This window comes from Glandiceps talaboti, chromosome 1 (genome assembly GCF_964340395.1).
Source record: "Glandiceps talaboti chromosome 1, keGlaTala1.1, whole genome shotgun sequence".
NCBI lineage: Eukaryota > Metazoa > Hemichordata > Enteropneusta > Spengelidae > Glandiceps > Glandiceps talaboti.
In genome coordinates this window covers 19,929,554-19,948,888 of record NC_135549.1, presented here as the reverse complement: position 1 = coordinate 19,948,888, position 19,335 = coordinate 19,929,554, and the positions used below count along the sequence as shown (strand labels likewise).

The window sequence follows — 19,335 nt, the reverse complement described above, 5'->3', positions numbered from 1 at the left end:
TGCCGTACTGAAAATGTTGCCAGAAGACACATAACATAGACGGTGTGTTCGGTAACCAAGCCATAGCGTTATGTATGCAATTAGATATTGAAGTTGTCATGTATATAACTATACAGTAATATATATATTATGAATTAAGTAATGTTTGTATTAACACAACGATTGGTTAATACATTTGCTAATCAACATCGTAATTTACTTACATTCAAGAAGGTACGTAGATATTTGAAATGTCAACCTCTGACGATATTGGTCTTGGCGTTTTAAGACATTTGGGTTTGCAATTGAATGGGCATTGCTTTAAGATCAGAATAAATGAAAGGCACTGTGGCAGAAGGATTATCGATATCGCAAACTATATTTATGGCATTAAATTAGGTCTCAGATGTCAGTGAGTATCGATTAATGAACATACACATGTAAAAGCCGCCCCCGACATACAAATGTACATACATACATACATACATACATACATACATACATACATACATGCATATATACATACATACATACATACATGCAGACCACACCCTACCTGTGGACCCACCCATCTACCTACCTACCTACCTACCTACATACATACTTGCACATCCATACAGACACAGAAACACAAGAACATCTTATGTCAGTTAATTCAACACGTTAGCTCAGTTACGTCAACACAGTCATCCCTAAATAGTTGTGTTGGTATCGTCCCTCAACCATTTGATCATTATTAGACTTTAGTTCAACTCGATGTTGTCTGTACAATTTTAATTCTTAGAACCACGCTGATTGCGTCTTGCTGGTTACACATAGAACCCTACAGCCATCAGGAAATCAGACAGTTAGAACAAACAATAATTGAGATTATGACATTAAGATTTTCTCAAATGAAAATATACATCTCTCTGGGGAAATAAAATGAACTGGGAAGCTGTAGAAATCCAAGTCATGCTACTGTTTTACTGCTGGGAAGATGATCTTTGCCTTCAATTATACATACATTATATTTGATGCCTACAGCTTTATATAAACATTGACTAATTGTCAATGCGATCTTTGACAGGGCTACGTGATTCATCATCCGTGGATGTAATTTTATAGTTTTATCTTAAATTTTGTAAAAACATATTAGTCACGCTCAATTGGATTTCCTCTATTAAATTGAACGGTAATTTAATGGACTTGAACATCGAAATACAACCGGAGGCAGACACCTACGATATTAGTGATAATGTCAACAATATAATATCTAAATGGAGAGAAACAGTTGTACTATAGGATGGTCATTAAAATCGATTTATGATATATCGTTAAACTATCTATATACAAAACAAAGTTGAGTATAGTATTGTTTATATACTTAATGACCTTAGCGCCCCCGCCCCCGCGTATAGTATATTATGAAGATGGTTCACACAGTCACTTTAACAACCTCGGATGTTACTACATCTGCCTCCTTAAGTAGATCAACTTTGGAATAAAAGTCGTAAACTTGTACACTTTAACACAGTACAAAACAACTTCTACGCAGCCTCGCGTAAAACCAATAAAAGAAATCAGGGATCTCATAATTTCTTTTCAATAGATAAAAACAACATCATGAAGAATACAAGCTCACAACAAGTATCCCTTCAAGTGACAGCATTGGGGAAACGATCCACCATAACGAACACTATCAAAGCATGTGGATAAAAAGGTCTGACTCAATAGCGCAAGGCAGATCCTTGGCCTCATAAGGAGATCCCACACTTACCTTGAAGAATAATCACTGAAAACACTGTTCATTGCCTTGGTCCGTCCACATCTGCAATATGCCTATACAGTTTGGTCAGACATACCCATTAAAAATGCAAAAGTTAATCGATTCATCAACCGTTAAATTACCTTTTTAAAGCAGAGCTACTAAGTTATTTATTTAAAAATGCGGAACATGAACTATGAAGACCGTCTTGCACACCTTGATATTCATAGTATGCCATAGTCATAGTGGAAAGCCAGGAGTGACATGATTGAACTATGTGGAAACACATTCATGAACAACTCAATGAAAACCCTCCGCTACTTCAACACTCATCCAGTGTTACAAAAGGTCATCTACTTAAACTCAAAAAGTTAGGATGTTCAAAATCTACACGACCACACTTTTTTTCTAGCCGAATCGTCACCGCAAGGGAATACGTGTAATTTCCCTGCCTATGTTCTAACATCACAAACTCTGAACTCTTTAAGAACAGCTCAGACATACACTTTGATAGTCAGCAACTTTTGACTTCTCATTCTCTTCATAACAAGATCTCTGGAATGAACTGAGATGAACATCATTGACCTTAGACAACATCGTATAGGCTTCTAAACTTACTATCTGAAGTGAGGTGATACGAGAATGAAGACATCATGAGTTTATAAACCTATATGACCACTGAATAGTTGTAACTGTATGAGCAAATTTTGTATTACCGAGTTATTTGAAAAGGAGACGGCTAAAAGTCAATTGGCGTATATCAAATCAATTTCCCTGGCCAAATCCTTGGGAAGTGCTACTTGTATCTGGTGTATGATTACTAGGATCTGATGGCCATTGTGCTTTATAGTCGAGTCGAACAGCTTAATAGTTCTTATACTAGTTTCCTAAATATGTAATATTCTTTTTAGTCAAACACACCACTAGGTGAGGACATGTTTGCATGTTCGCCAGACTGGGTCTGGTTGCCCACGACTTATGAGATGGTATCACATATGCATTGCATGTTGGATTTGTTTTCTAGTTAATAATCAGCAACCCAAGGAACAGATTGGTCCTGTTATTCAGCAATTTTCATATTCCTTAAGCAAACATGGGTAATGTATTTGATCAAGCTTGTTGATATAGTTTTCCAGTTTTAATCATTTGCAGTAGTTTTGGCAATTATGTAATATATTAAAGTATACAGCATACAATATATATATATATATATATATATATATATATATATATATATATATATATATATATATATATATATATACACACACACACAAAATACACAAATTATACACAAGTTATAGCTCCCATAGGGACATGCAACTGTCGTGATAAATCAACTTGCCCGCTTGATGGGAAATGCCAATCTGACGATATCGTCTACAGCGTCCAGGTCAAAATAAACAACAGAGATACCAAATCCTACATTGGCTCAACAGAAAACAGCTTCAAAACGCGTTACGGCAACCACAAGTGTTCTTTCGCCAATAACAAATATGGAAATTGTACTGAACCTTCAAAGTGTGTCTGGAAAATAAAGGAGTCAGGCCACCAGTATTCCATCAACTGTAAATACAGGTCTACTTCTCAGTATCGAGCGCTTTTCCTTCAGTTTATGACTTACCTCTTACACTGAATTCAGTTTATGACTTACCTCTTACACTGAATTAGTGTATATATATATATATATATATATATATATATATATATATATATATATATATATATATATATATATATATATATATATGGAGTTGACTCATTTTAAAGCTACATAACAAAATGTATGACTAATTATATAACAGCATGTTGATGTAGCTTTAAAATGAGTCAACTACATATATACATACATACTTAATCTCGGCGTGTGTGTTGGTGGGTGGGTGTGCATGTGCTTGTGTGTGTGTGTGTGTGTGTGTGTGTGTGTGTGTGTCGATGGTAACAGACGATAATAATATAGACAATCAACTGACATGCATTTATTCTTATGAAAGGCATTCATTTTACATCCAATGAAAAGCGTTCCCATATACCACCCGATGTTATACATTGAAAAGTTGTATATATGGAACGAATCGGAACATCTAAAGTTTTCTTGGACATCTTTTCTGGCAGAAAGAGCAAGGAATCAATTCAGGAACTGAGACCAATATGACTTAATATATCAAATGCGTACATGTTCATACTTTTTATTAAATGATTCGTGCAGAATAATCAAATATGCATGCTCTTTTGACTTGGAAGTCTGTGTAGTTATTTGTACCTTAGGCATGTGCTGTAGTGTTGACCTCTGGACATTTAGTATTATTTATTATATTCCCGAAGCCCTACTATCCATAGCCAATACCTCACCCAAAGTGATTACATTTTACATGCTCTCAATGATTAAGTCGCTCGGGATTCGACGTCGAATGCACGCCGTTCATACACCCCTCGCCCAGAAATCTTGAGACATACGAAATTATAATATGTACAATTAGTCTGGTTCATTATATGAACACTCACAAAGCCATATGGGATATGACAGAGCCGAGACATTTGATTCATCAGACATTTTCAAAAAATTGACGCCATATATGATAAAATCGCTACAAGCTGCCATACTCCGTCTAGTTTAGATCACCTGAGAAGTAACAAGTTTCTATTGAAAGCTGCAACGTTTCCAAATATTATCCTTGATACATATACCCATAACAGCGCAAACGCCCTGTATAATTTCCACAGCTCTATGTGGAGCACCGAGCTCGTTACTCTTCTGTAAGTAAGAACATTGGATTAAATAGTTCAGCTACCAACCTCTGTGTTAGGAGGACCCAAATTATTATACAACTGGGTTGGATGGGGATCTATGGGGATGGGACCGTGCCAGAGACGTCAGATACAAATGGATATAACCTACAACTCGAGATCGCGAAGCAACCATTAATAATACCAAATGATGCAATCAAGTATTCTTAAATATGTTATTAATAAATAATAATAAACACAAATTTATAAAGCGCCTGATATCCATCAAAAGATGGATATCAGGGTTCGTGTATCAGATTTGAGTTAATTTAATCCCCATAATCGATATGATCCAGACAATTTGCCAGTTAATCAGTTCTAGGTCAATATTTGCGATTTCTTAAAGACCCTTTTACTATATATGGCGCCAGATTACTTATAAGTTTAGGTATAGTGCAAATCTCCCATGTTTAGTTTAATCTTTCTCTGATCACATCAAAACGTATATTGAGCGTAAACCTAATTGGTGACAATAAATGCAATCCAGATTTTGTCACACAGATTGTACCAAGGCTTCGTTATGCTTAGTACCTAACAAATATAATATGTTGGGTTGATGACTTCTGACATAAAGTTTCATGTGGATAAGCAGTCATCAAGGTGTCATTTTTGCCCTGAAATATTCATGAATGTAGAATTAGATTACGTGTCTGAATAGAAATATATAGCGTAATCGGTTCACATTGGCATTTATCCTTGGAGTCGTGACATGTACAGCGATTGGGAGTGGGTGCAATTAAATTTCAGTGTCAAATATTTGGGACTAACATAAAATGTAGACAGTTAGATGTAAAGGGTTAGATATGTCAATAGATGATATCACAAAATTAATCACTGGTAACATGTTATCCCAGAGGTATAGCGATTTTATTAGCTTAACGTGTGTGTCGAGTAAGCAATCAATGGCTCGATATTTAACTTTACAGTAGACTAAGCGGTGAATGTTACAGAGTGTTGCTGTCTGTATTGTTGACACAGTACACATTCCTGCCGAGCGATGTCGTAGAAAAGAAATGACATATTTCAGTACATGACACTTGTCATGACTACTTATTCAACGCCATGATTGCCCTTGCTACAAATGAACCATTCAAAGTAAACTTTCATATTTCGCTATAGTTAAGAGTTTGAAATGTCCTGATAGCTAATTATAACGCATAATCCGAACGTTTTTATTGTTGCCAGTTATTTGTTAAAGTTTAGAGGCAAATTTAATTGGGTATATGATTTGCATGTCTATCCCCTCCCATCTTAACAACATAGGTATTGCAAATCATATGAAGCAATTTACATCTAAGCGTAATAAATAACTTGTGTTTAATATATATATTCAGTATAAGTGCCTCACTGGAGAGAATAGTGCTCGATGCAATATTAGTAGCAGAGCATTACATCCTTACCCTTTAATTAAGTGTGTATATATATATATATATATATATATATATATATATATATATATATATATATATATCTGTGTGTGTGTGTGTGTGTTTGTGTGCGCGCGCGTTAACAGATGTACGAATACGAATACGAATATAGAAATACATATAATGTAGACGTTGGTGCGTTTCCAATCAATTCCTAAAACTATGCATTTTCAAAATATTATTTGAAATCACAAAATTTGGCTATTTCAATATGAAATGGAATGTTTTCTGTGAGAAATTACATGTTTATGAAATCAAGAATTACCCTTTAATTACCATATTTCGACTGTGCACATCTTTTTGGATGAATTAAAGACCTTCCAATTACCATGCAGTTCAATTTCAAAGATCTAGAGCTATCACTCAATATTAACATTGTCCTCAGAGACATTTATGTCACTAATATCATGCTTGTATTCCTCCAGCTACATTATTAAATTTATTTTCTTTTGATACTCTATTAAAATACAAGTTACAGTTGAACATATACGTCGCACCTGAGGGAAGAGGGCCAACTTATTGAGTTGATTTGCTGTGGGACCCAATTAGTGCACGCTATAAAGTACGGTTCACGAAATCTTATTATTGTCAGGAAATATCCATGACATTAAGCGGAATATAGTTTTCAAATGAAACGTTCGATGTCAATATTACACAGTTTGATTGACAGTCCGCAGGTTTGTTTAATACGGGACACAACACTGATTTGTGTATTCAATTCAGATGATGTAATATCAAGATGTGACCTAAACAATTCAATATACGGTACATGAATTAGATTGCAGTTCATTTTCACATTATGCTACAAGGAAACAGCATTCATTCATTCATTCAAAAATCCAGGCATAACGGCAGACGTCTATAGGGCACCCACCAGTCACCAGCGAATTCAAGAAACTAAATATATCTTCAGAGGAATCAGACCAACTGTTAAAAGATTCAGTGATGTTAGAGAATACTTTGAATTTCGTTCGCTTATATGACGTGTTGCATTGTTTGTTTGTGAGTACAGTTAAAACAAACAATATGATTGTTGATTGCATATAAACAAATCGACATTTCACTTTGTTATAAGCGTGAAAGTATGAAGTCAAATTTTGACTCTTGGGTAAATGATGGTTAAAACCATCAAACCCTAACGTCTAAAAGGCATGATGAATTCAAAATCAAATCAAATGTGTTGTGCTGAAAGTAAAACAATTGGGGGACCTTCAACTTCCAATTCCAGAAACTGTCGCTGGAAAATGGTCCTGTGGGCATTTTTGGGTAAAAGTTAGAAGGCAGTTTTACTAGAGTAATACAATGCGATGAATAAAAAAAGCATGCCTTCCAAGCTAAATTTTGAGATCTTACTTCTCAGATTTGCATACATTTGAGTACAAATACTTTTATAAAACTTTCACAATGCTTTTTTCCTACTTTTGACTGAGTAAGGTACATTTTTCAAACAATGTATGGTGTGAAAATTAAATACACTGGCCATGTTCAATCATTTGTTTTTCCTATATGTTCTGTAAACTTGTTCAATGTCAAATACTTACCGTAATTAAATAATTGCATATTGGGGTATCGCGACAAAGGAAACTTTCATCAAGAACAGAATCTTTGAAAACATTGCACAAAAATGCATGTGATTGCAGCAAATAGTCCTAATTTATTACTGCATTAAAACTCATTTCATGTTTGCATCTTGTGTTCTGTTATTTCTTTAAACGTATGATCGTGACATATGTTAATAACCGGTCCTTAAACCTGCATTAGCTGGAAATGGGATATTTATTTCATCAAATAACCAGATATATTCACTACAAATTGTAAAATGACAACGTTAGTGGTCAATTTTATGTAGTGTAGTGGCAAGTTTAAATCTTGAACGAAGCATGGCTTTGAATCTATCGCTAATTCAAACTGTATTTTCGATCAGACAAAACGATATATTCACTAGTTAAAATACCAATAATTAGACTGACTAACCAGTACTATCATACTATCCATAAGCAGTGCGAAACAGGCTGACATCCTATCCATAAGCAGTGCGAAACAGGCTGACATCATGATCGCCGTTGAGGGTACTGATTTTTGGGTGCGGGCCCAAAAATCCATTTCATTTCGTCAATAGTTACAAATAAGTTTAAAATAGGTGTTCAAGGTGTTCGATATTACGAGTAAGTTATCGTATCTAATAAGACATTTAATAATTCTGATCAGTATAAACAAAGGTTTGATTAAATTTCAAGATTTTACTCGGATGTCATGCTTTTGGGGGATCTCAAAACTTCAGACAAGCGAGTCTTGTAGTATAATAATAATCTGCATATGAGACGATATACGGAGTCTGACTGGAACATAGACTTCATTAAAGCCCAGAGCTAGAAGAGAAAGGTACTCCCAGCTCCGCGGTCAAAACCAGAGTCTCAACCTGTGATGCTATGGTACGGTCCGTACAATAATTAAATCACAATAAGTCACGCACAGGAGATGAACTTCTTAAGATAACAATAGGTCATGCATGATTAAGAGCGTCATGGAAATGAAACAAAGGACACTAAACTTTAACAAAATGACATCTCCAGATATTAATGTACCTATTGTCTTGACACCCATGGGAGCTATTGCAATAAAAGATATGCATTTCTCTCACTTAGTGTTTGTCGACATGTGTAAACAGTGTCATGTTTTGAGCTCAAACACAATAATTACAAATTCACGACAGGGGATTCAGCATCGTCCGAACACCCCTGAAAGTTTTTTCTTAGAGATGTAAAGCATTTAACTAATTTAAAGTTTAACGAAGCACACACTGCTATATATGTAATGTCAATTCAATTTTGACTAGACTAGAGGAATGATTGATAAGTAACAAGTGTGTTAGAAACAACGTGTTAATAGCGTGTTAACTAAAGAGTACAAGTAATAGTCAGTAATGCTTAAAATATCAATGTGTTAACAGAAAGTAATATCCCTTCAATATAGGTGTAGTACACGTTTGCAGCTGTTCGTCTGCGGCAGTATTTCACTAAAGTTAATATTAACGACGTCGTCGAGAAACACATACCATGGATACCTCCGATCGATTTGTCTAACACAACTGTTAATAGGTACCGAACTTCTTGAATAAATATAAGAAATCGTAGGTCATATTACTGGTACCTTTCTTGTTGATGTATTAGGCAACCGATGCGCTTGATTAATTGTTCGCTGTGAATGAGACGATTTATTATCTTATCTGTCATACTTTTGAATATATGTGGCCATGTAATTTTAATAGTAAGAGATAGATAGCACGAATACTTTTTTTGAAAACATACTCTTTACGCCCCCCCCCCTTCTACATTAAAACATAAATTACATGTGCTACCACTATACTGTGCACTGAACCTGGAAGTTTGCCACCAATTGTAGAAAGTGCTATTTTCAGTAATTAGTATAAATGATTCTCTTATTTGAAGGTTTGTATACAATGACAGTTGCAGATACACGATTTACACAACTAGTATTCAGCGGATCCAAAGACTGTATTTTCGATTAAAGTTATAACACTGTGGTGAGATTCCTTAAATGTTTAGTCACTGATCTCCGACGTGATACCTTTTCAATGTGTTGAAACATGACACATATGTAATGATAGATGTCGTATTTCACAGTCAGTTAACACATTTAAAACTGATGATTTACTACACGACTAATGTACCAAGGGTTACAGTTAAGGTCAAATAACTTTAGTCACATAATTCACTGGCAGTTCAGTGAGAACGCATTGACATAAATAATGGCTGACTCCCATACGAACAAACATGTTGACAGGATAAATACATGTCTTATGTGGTGACAGGGTTGGAAACTAACTGCAACATCTTTAAAAGATCGTATTAGTAAATAGGTATATTAGATTGTATAAAGGGAAGGGTATATGCCACAGATAAACTAGAAAATGACAACATAGTGAGAAGTCCAAAAACAAATTCATGGAATAAAGTAAATATATCTACAGAAAAGAATGTAACTCCAGCTTTAGATCCATTGCACTTGTATAGTACATTTACACATGGACATATGATAGGTAGTACTTCAATTCGTAAACTATTACTTTATTTATTTATTGTGTTATTTCAATTTACTTTCAAATCAGACAAACTCGTGTCACTAATTTGTAAAAGCTTAAAGAGTTGTTTTCAGTAATATATGTCTTGAAATGAACGATTTTTTTTCCAACTTTGTCACTAGCGCTCAATGAACAAAGCTATTCAAAAACCACTAACTAAATGTGTACGAAGTAGGACTGCGTCAAGCGAGTCACATCTCGCTCACGGCAAGCATACTCGAAAACAACTAATGAAGTTATAACGGCAAAGGGTATTCGAAGGCCGCTTAAATTGAGAGAATCAGAGTGCCGTGACGGGTGTCATATCGTGTGAAACAGTTCACCATTAACTTCGTGACCTGGTAAGACGTGAACGGACATCTATGGGAAGGTATGATGGGTGAACATGTGTGAAGCTTAGCGAGTCACCATGGTGCCTTGGTTCGTTTGCAGTTCGATACGTTCATGCGCCAGTTGGCAAACAAATTAAGGAATCTCATTCCGGGTTTATTTACGGATGGCTTACTCTCAAATACCTTGGTCATTACGGATCAAAACATCTTGTACCCATGATTTCAGGAGTGCAGTAATTACTCACTTACCTAATACATCAATTGACTTCCACTTTTCAAACAGGTGAATGTCTGGGTAAGGTTTAAGGCTATAGAAATATACAATGAATGAGCACATTACATCGTTAGTATTTATCACTATGAATTATACATAAAGAAGAAAGAATATATGTTATCTAAATAATATAAGGTAATTAACCGGAAACGGAAAGTCGCCAGGTTCGAAAATTATATGTCATATTTCTATATTTTATCATCTTGTCCGACATGAATGAAACTATTATTGTTGTATTTTTATTGTCTGGTTCTATAAAACTGTAAATACAATCATGGATACATTCTCACACTTTTTAATGATAGGGACCACCTAAATGAAAATTCAGCAATTGTTAGTATGACCTTTGTCTCACCAAACGTTATGCTTCAGGTTAATTGACTTTTTTCTAATACTTATGGCAAGGTACAAATCGCGAAAGGTCTATTTTAATCTTTCAGAGGTAAATTGTTCACCATGTCGACCATGCAAACATTTCTTAAGAATTAATAAATACAGCGACGAGATTATAATGTCTCAATTTGCATTAGCACTTGATATCTGAATTATTATTGTGAAGTGCTCATCACCTCATTCCACATGATTATTTAATATTATTGAACATGTCAGATGTCATTTATCGTATTTCAAAAGTAAATTGGAAAATTGTTGGGGAAACCCGAGATGTGATCAGATGTCAGTTCTTGTGCATTTCCTATTTCAATGTGCTATGTTGGATGTTTGCTCATTACATACGATATAATTTAAACAGAATATCGAATTACAGTTTTACAATTTCCGATGGAGCCAATTAGCTCGAAATAATCACTAGTATAGAATCACAGGGTAACAATTGAAATGGGTTGAGTGACAGGTACTTGTACAAGTGCGTAGAAAACACAAATGAACGCGGGAATACAAATATCACACAGACATCATCAGAAATATCAAACACAATAATACATATGCTACAAAACGTGATTATAATTCGAGTTTTTATTTTACGAATTTCCAGTTTTAAGTTCGCGTATTAAATGTGTTTGCTTATGGTTATATATATATATATATATATATATATATATATATATATATATATATATATATATATATATATATATATAATATCAACATATAGTCACATGCACACATTTTACTTGTAACTACGATCTGTTAGCCACACCGACAAACTATGAACATCGCATATTTTTGTGACTTAATGTTTTAAACATGACAAGAAAGCCATCTGTCAACTACTATTATAATTCAGTGTAAAGTGTCATATTCGCTTATACAGTAAATAAATAGGCACTTGGGGTAAACACGCTTTTTTCACTAAACAGTTACATTTGACCAAAGTTTATCCATTAACATATAAACTTTCATCAGAAATGTGAGCATCACAATCGATTACTCTTATCATTCAAGAAAGATGTGCTCAATACGTCTGACTGATTGACCTATAGCAATTTTTCTGCATGTAGGTGAAAGTCGTCAGTGTAACTAATATACTATCTTCTGTGTTTAATGATAACAGTTGACTGCCATGCCAGGCAAGTGTTTTAGGAAAAATCTTTATATGCAAATACTCACCAAAAGTCGGCATATGTAGTGTACTCAGGTAAACACTAATGCGTCTGAACTTCGAATTCCTCCTACTTACGGAGCACACACTTGGTATACTTGCATCGGTAATGTATTCTGGGATTCACCATCATTAACATCCAACATTTCTAGTCAGAGTCCATTTAACATGCACGCCCTCTGGAGATACTGTCCCGAAAAGTACAACATTATTCCATGATGACCCTGAAACGAATGTATTTTGTCAAATAATAAACTATCACGGATCAGACATGATATGCAAAATTACAAGCAAGTTACACATAACTATGATACTAAAGTTGGTTTCTGTTATCATTGCAGTTTTGTTCTCTGTATCAGCGTGATAGATTTACAAATTTAGTACCAAAAACATTTGATTGACTGTTTTACATGACATATATGGTAAATGTATGAATTTCGTATAGGTTGCCTGGGCAATGTAAGAAAAAAGAAACAGATCTCTTACATGTACACACCGAATTGAAAAACTATTCACTTTAGGCAAATAAAGGAGGATCGCACTATCCGACACGAGCTCAATAAACTCGCATAAGATCCCCTCCCCTCCCGCCCCTAAACGAACTTTCACAAGCGTGACATCGACACGTTTATATGATGTAAACCATGGTGGAAATTGTAGCTGTCACACCACTACGTTCGATGCAATGTAAAAATAATGACGGTAAACATTAACAAGCTAACCGGAAAACCAGCACTGTATATCACATTAGAAGTAAATTTTCCTCAACCTATGAACATGAGTAGGTTCGTTTAGTGAGCTTGTGTGACATCGCGATCGGCCTATGTAAATGTATTGTTTCGTTCTACATTCAAGCAGTAGACTTGCCGGAAGAAAACAATTAATTTGTGTCATTCCCGACCAACGCAGTGTTGGTGTTACGCCCATAAGGAAGTAATAAATTACGACACTAACATCCCTAGTCCTAAGGTCACATTGAATTCCCATTTGTCTTGAATCCCAAAACAGGTTGGGGTAGACAATATACATGTCGGGTGTTAGAAACGAGATGAGCGAAGCAACCCTGTTTTCTAACACGATGTTGTCCTCAACCTTTTTTCAAACATTCAGCTTCTAGAGATCGAGAAGATTTAAGTGTTAGCTTTAGACTACATAATAGCAGATCCGAAGCAGCTTCATTTGGCGTGATACCGGTTTACCTGCGTGCAAACATTTGCAACAACAAAAACAACAGAATAAGAAGGATCCCCCACCACACCCCAGGAGTATGATGAATTTTGAGATGAGATATATATTGGGTCCAGTGTGTCTCAGACGGTCAGGTTCCTGTTCCCTAAACTACCTATACAATGCCTAGCCTTCCAGGTCAGAGTGTGTTCATCACTCGACCGGTTCCAGGAAGGCTTTCGCGCTGACACGCTTTTGTAATGCTACAGTATGCTACAGAGACCGCATCTAAATCTTACAGCATGCTCTCTCGACCTGTTGTGGCCACAGTAAGGTTATGATATAAATCAATATAAGTATAATATGACATGAATTTTTTGGACATCGGTCGCTATCTTACTGTCTAATTTCCTGTCCTTATTCGTACCTTTGAAAAGTTATGAACACAACATTTTATTTAGCAAAATGCTACAAGCATCCTTACGTACGAGTTAAAGCAGTTAGTCTTGTACATGTGACATGAACAGGATATTGGAAAACCAAGGTAATGTTCTTAGTAAGGCTTTTTAATAACAAGGTTTCTGGCAAGTAATACACGAGCAAATAAGGTATTCAATATCACGCACACCGATATATCTTCTTCTTTTAAAAAAAAGAAAACTAATTTTGAACACAATAAACCTTACTTTTTACGACTGAGTACTCTTAATCTTCAGCTTATAGGTACGTAAAAATTATCATCCCTTCTTTTGAAGAAGACACGCAAGGAGCCGACAGGTTTACATGCATGACATATTGAAAAAGTCAGTGGATTAACGATTGCATCCTTATACGTTATACGTGCTTGTATATTTTTTCGAATATCACATAAAATTGGAACAAAACATGACTTGTTGTCGTGGGAGGTACGTAATCAGACAGACAGACAGACAGACAGACAGACAGACAGACAGACAGACAGACAGACAGACAGACAGACAGAAATATAGATAACTCTGACTGACTGACTTACTGACTGACTGACTGACTGACCGACTGGGAGATTGATGTATAGATAGATAGATAGATAGATAGATAGATAGATAGATAGATAGATAGATAGATAGATAGATAGATAGATAGATAGAGATATATAGATAGATAGATATAGATAGTTATATAGATAGACTTGTAGACTAACAGGCAGACACACAGACATACATACATACATACATACATATATACATACATACATACATACATACATACAGACAGACAGACAGACATACATACATACATACATACATACATACATACATACATGCATACATACATACATACATACAGCCAGTCAGTCTGCCATCCAGCCAGATAGATAAACAGACATATATATATAGGTTGGCTTGTTGATTAGTTGGTTGGTTGGTTGGTTGGTTGAATGCATGGTTAAATTTTTTCGTGATCTATCATTGAATCAATAACGTATTTTGAATAATAATCAATGCATCTCATCTCATCTCACACGTTTCGAGTTGAATAATGAGAGTTTGCCATTGAGCGAAAAGTAGCTAAATGTGTTGATTGAAATAACACTTTATGTATACAGTATATAGAAACCTAAAAAAGACTGGTGTTCTTGTATGAAAGTAAAAAAAAACACTTTCTGATCTTTTTGAGTTTTTTTTTACTTTGGTACATTTTACATCACAATCTTCAAGGTTTGGTTACTTCTTTCAACACATACACTTTACAATTGAAAATACTGAAACACAGTTACTGTAAGTGTTATCCAGGGTTTTTGAAATCTTAGAAATTGATAAAAAAAACAAACAGAAGTTATCCGAAGGTGTTTACACGACATTTAATTTGCAGCGAGGTGTTCCGGAATAATTGTCCTGTTCAGTTCATTATAGCCATTTTGTATGAATGTGGTGTGTTCCTAGCTGTTACCTTTCGTGCTCATCATAAAGTAAAATGACTTTTGAGTGTATATATACTATAAACAATTATATCATTCATATTTGATTCAACTTTAATTGTCAAATTGTTTTCACGAAATAAATGCTCCATGACGATTTGATAAAACATACAATTGACAACGATGACAAATTCCATCTATATTCAATTTGGTATAGTGGTATTCCTATATTTAAATTCAATGTACTATAATTCCCTTGGTGATTTTGAAATATTGCGATGTTCTTCCATACAGTACATCTAGAAGACTATGCTGCCGAGGGAAATGAAAATCTGATGCCATAATCGTTAAATGTCAAAGAAAGATATTTTCCTTTTACCATACACTTGTAAGAGCTTTCAGGTGAATAGAAAACTACATACGATCTCTTCGCTACGTGTCTGTGGCTATTAAAATATACGCCCATGGTATTCCTTTATCCCAGGAGAACCCGTGTTGACTTATTCATGGAGTATACCACGGGCAAATTTCTTAGCTGTGAGAAAGATCAGGTCGTAAGTAGAGATAAAGTGTAGTTATTGTACTTCTATCAAATAATTAAATGTGTTAGCTGAAAAAGTAGAAAGAGGGACTTCAGAGGTGCATGCTCGTATACCACATAGTTTACATTTCTAGGCTTTAGAATAACATAACTGTATAATATTCACCAATTGTATATTTTCTATGAATTCTTAATTTTAACTATTAGACGTGTTGACAAGCTTTCAAAGTATTGATTTCAATTACTGCCCGAGTTACAACCCGGAAAAATCGTTTTCTGAAAATGTTAAAATTGTTTTTTAAAATAACAGCTAGGATAGGATACCATTTTGATTATACCATGACAGTGTCGTGCTCATAGTAATTGCACCAGGGGCCGAATGTGATTTTCTTTCTGAATATAGCTTGTTAGGTGTATCTAGGACAGTGTAAACCCTATTACATGACCTCTTTGAAAAGTGCTCTTTTAAATACCAGTGAAACAAATTTCCTTTTTACCTAATGGCAAAGTGAAATAGAATGGTAGACAAAGCGGAGTTTGTTTAAGAATGATAATATCTTTATTCTATAATGGTCCAAAATAATGAGTGCGTATATTGCAAACAATGATGGGTATGGGGTTGTTTTTACCTCGATATGAATTAACAAACATTTAAGAGGATACATTTGTTTTACAATACGATTTCCGATCCGTATCCGTATATTTGATAATGTAACAAAGTAAACAATTCAATGGCATTCTTTAATGTGAAGTGTACATTTTACAAACTTAAGGGAGTGCTCATTAGTGTACACTGATATGATCACCATAATAGCCGGCCACATCGACGACATAATTTCGCCCATTCATTCCATTTAAAGAGTAATACGGACGTGAATGAACTAATGAATGAATGAATATATGAATGAATGAATGAATAAATAAATAAATAAATAAATAAATGCATTAAAAAAAATAATTAATAAACAAGTCATTGTTGCTAAGACGATTTTTTAAATTATTATTAGAGATGCCACGTTTCAAATTTTGCCATGACAGTTACCTAGTAAAATGTTATCTCAGTATCAAAGTTCGGATCGCCATTAGGCTAAAACGAAATTTATTTCACTAGGCTCCAAAAGGTCATTTAAAAAAAATAGGTTATCATAATTTTCATAACAAACAGCTGACCCATGAACTTATACATTTGTTGTACTCTCAGGAAACGTCTATAGAGTCGAGGATGTTAAAAGAACTTATAGGCCTATATTATACCATTAAGTTATTTTTTACATACGAAATGGGCTTTCTTTCGAAAACAGAATCAGCGGTATGTGTAATGTTGAACACAATCTCAGGTCTCATTTGCTGGTTTATAATTTGTCACGAATATTGTTATTTAGGCACCACTATCATTGTATTGATTTTGAAAAATCCATAATACAATACAACACACATGTCACTGCCTTGCAGCGTTTGCACAGTGCGTCGATTGTGTTATGTTTATCTTACGGTAAATTATGTTTTTGGCACACAACTAATAATAATCAACATTTAGGAACACAGCCTGTAGAGGGCGTATATGTAAATTAGGCTTTGCTGAGAAATGCCTGAAGGTTATAATGGTAAAATCCAGGGTAAGGACAACGTGAATTTATATCTGATGCATAGCAAACTCTGTGTATTCCACAGTAGGAAGAAGTGCAGATCCTATATACAGTGTTGAAGAAAACACCACACATGTCTACTTGAGAGTGAGTATTTGAATATTAAATAATCGTCCTAATAATATAGTATACTTCATGGTCCGGATGATAGTAGTCATAATCAGTTGTCTTTACAACATAGAAGGTATTTTATCAGCTGCGCTGGCGATGTTCACCTACATGGTAGAAAATTAATAACAGGCCGTTATTGTCTGGGAGCGCATCACTCTTAGACCGATCAGGGCAATTGACTTTGATACCTGCATTTGTGATGAAAATTTGGTCAAATGTCATCAGTATTGAATTAAGTGACCAAATCATATCTAAATAGTTCATTCTATAGGTGAATGTGGCAAGTTTCAACTACGTATAAGAGTACTTGACAGATGTCTTTGTTGTCATTTTTGGGACACTACCTCTCAAAAGCACATAATGTGAAGAAAAGCCTGTTGCAAAAAGTTGCAAAACTATGTAAACTACTTCTTGCTTTAACTTCAATGTGTGTAAATATTATTGAAATGGTATTAATAGAGATACGTTGGGAGATATTCGACAATGTTAAAGTCTGACCGTCAGTCTTTCAGTCGGTCTGTCTGTATATATCTTTCTGTCCGTCTGCCCGTCCGTACGTACACGTTCGTACGTGAGTAGGTACGCACGCATGAACCATACGTACGTACGTACGTACAAGTAAATACTAAGTAGGTAGGTAGGTAGGTACAGGCACTTACGTATTTTTGTGTGTATTTTACATGTGTGTCAATTACTTTACATGAAAAATGACAATTTAGTAGAAAATAAACACCAAAACTAGAAACTCATAAAATACAAACTCAAATTCTACACACGCATTGTAACGTGTATATCATTGCCTTAGCTATTTCCTCGTAATTATCCCATGTTCATGTATCCTTTTACACACTAGCCTTGTTTCAATTAAGTGTCTGACACAATCCTTCCAACAAAATTCACTGCTTATGATTTCTGTAGTGGTGGTAATTTCGAGCTAACAGGATTAATATGAAATCGTAAAAAAACGGTTATTCGATACTTAGTGGTATCATAATGACAACAGGACTAGAATACATCTAGAATAGAACATTAAAGTATAAATGGACATCATTCCATATCTCGGATTTCTCTAACAATTTTCCATTTACGACGACGTCTTACGAGGTCCATATAAACTAAGCTGTCCAGTAAAGTGAATAGTATGACACAATGCTAGGTCAGTTATGAAATACTAATACAAGTCGAAACATATGTATGTTGTCTGCTTAGAATATCTTAAGCTGAAGAATTATAGTTTAGGGACCATTGACACCCTCAACTTTGTCGAAAACAATATATCTAATTAACCAGAAATAGAAAGTTGTCTTGCAACATTGCTAAACTTCATCATCAGGTACGACTGCAATTTTATTGACATTACTCTATTTTTTTGCGTGAGCTACTTTCGGGTGATGATTAAGCGTGGAACTGCCGTACTTACACTTTTGATGAATCAGATTACAAAACCACTGTGCCAAATTAAATTCAGTAAGATATTTGTTGTGCTGACAATAATGTATCAAATGTACCATTGTTAGAAAGGATTATGTTAGAAAGGATTTGTCGAGTAAGGCGATATATTTAGTTGTTAGAGAAAATGTTCTGTTTCAACTATATTGTTGTATTGAAATTTATATTTGATGTACAATTCATAAACACAAACGGGTTCTCTTTGTATGTTTTAAGGTTCAAGCCTCACGAGACATTCGCCTGTTAATAAAGTTGAAGTCCCTTGACATATTAGGTAAGTGACTTATTACTGCACGTTTATGATTATAGCTAAAA

At 34.7% G+C, this 19,335-nt stretch overlaps 1 long non-coding RNA gene across 1 annotated transcript in view; it reads left to right on the top strand.

Moving 5' to 3' along the window:
- Positions 1–17,434: 17,434 nt before the first annotated feature.
- LOC144432658 (uncharacterized) overlaps positions 17,435–19,335 on the top strand; it is a 34,551-nt gene continuing 32,650 nt past the window's right edge. Inside the window, exons 1-2 of the long non-coding RNA XR_013480737.1 lie at positions 17,435–17,547; positions 19,237–19,294. This is a non-coding gene — a long non-coding RNA (uncharacterized LOC144432658). The remainder of the gene's footprint in view (positions 17,548–19,236; positions 19,295–19,335) is intronic.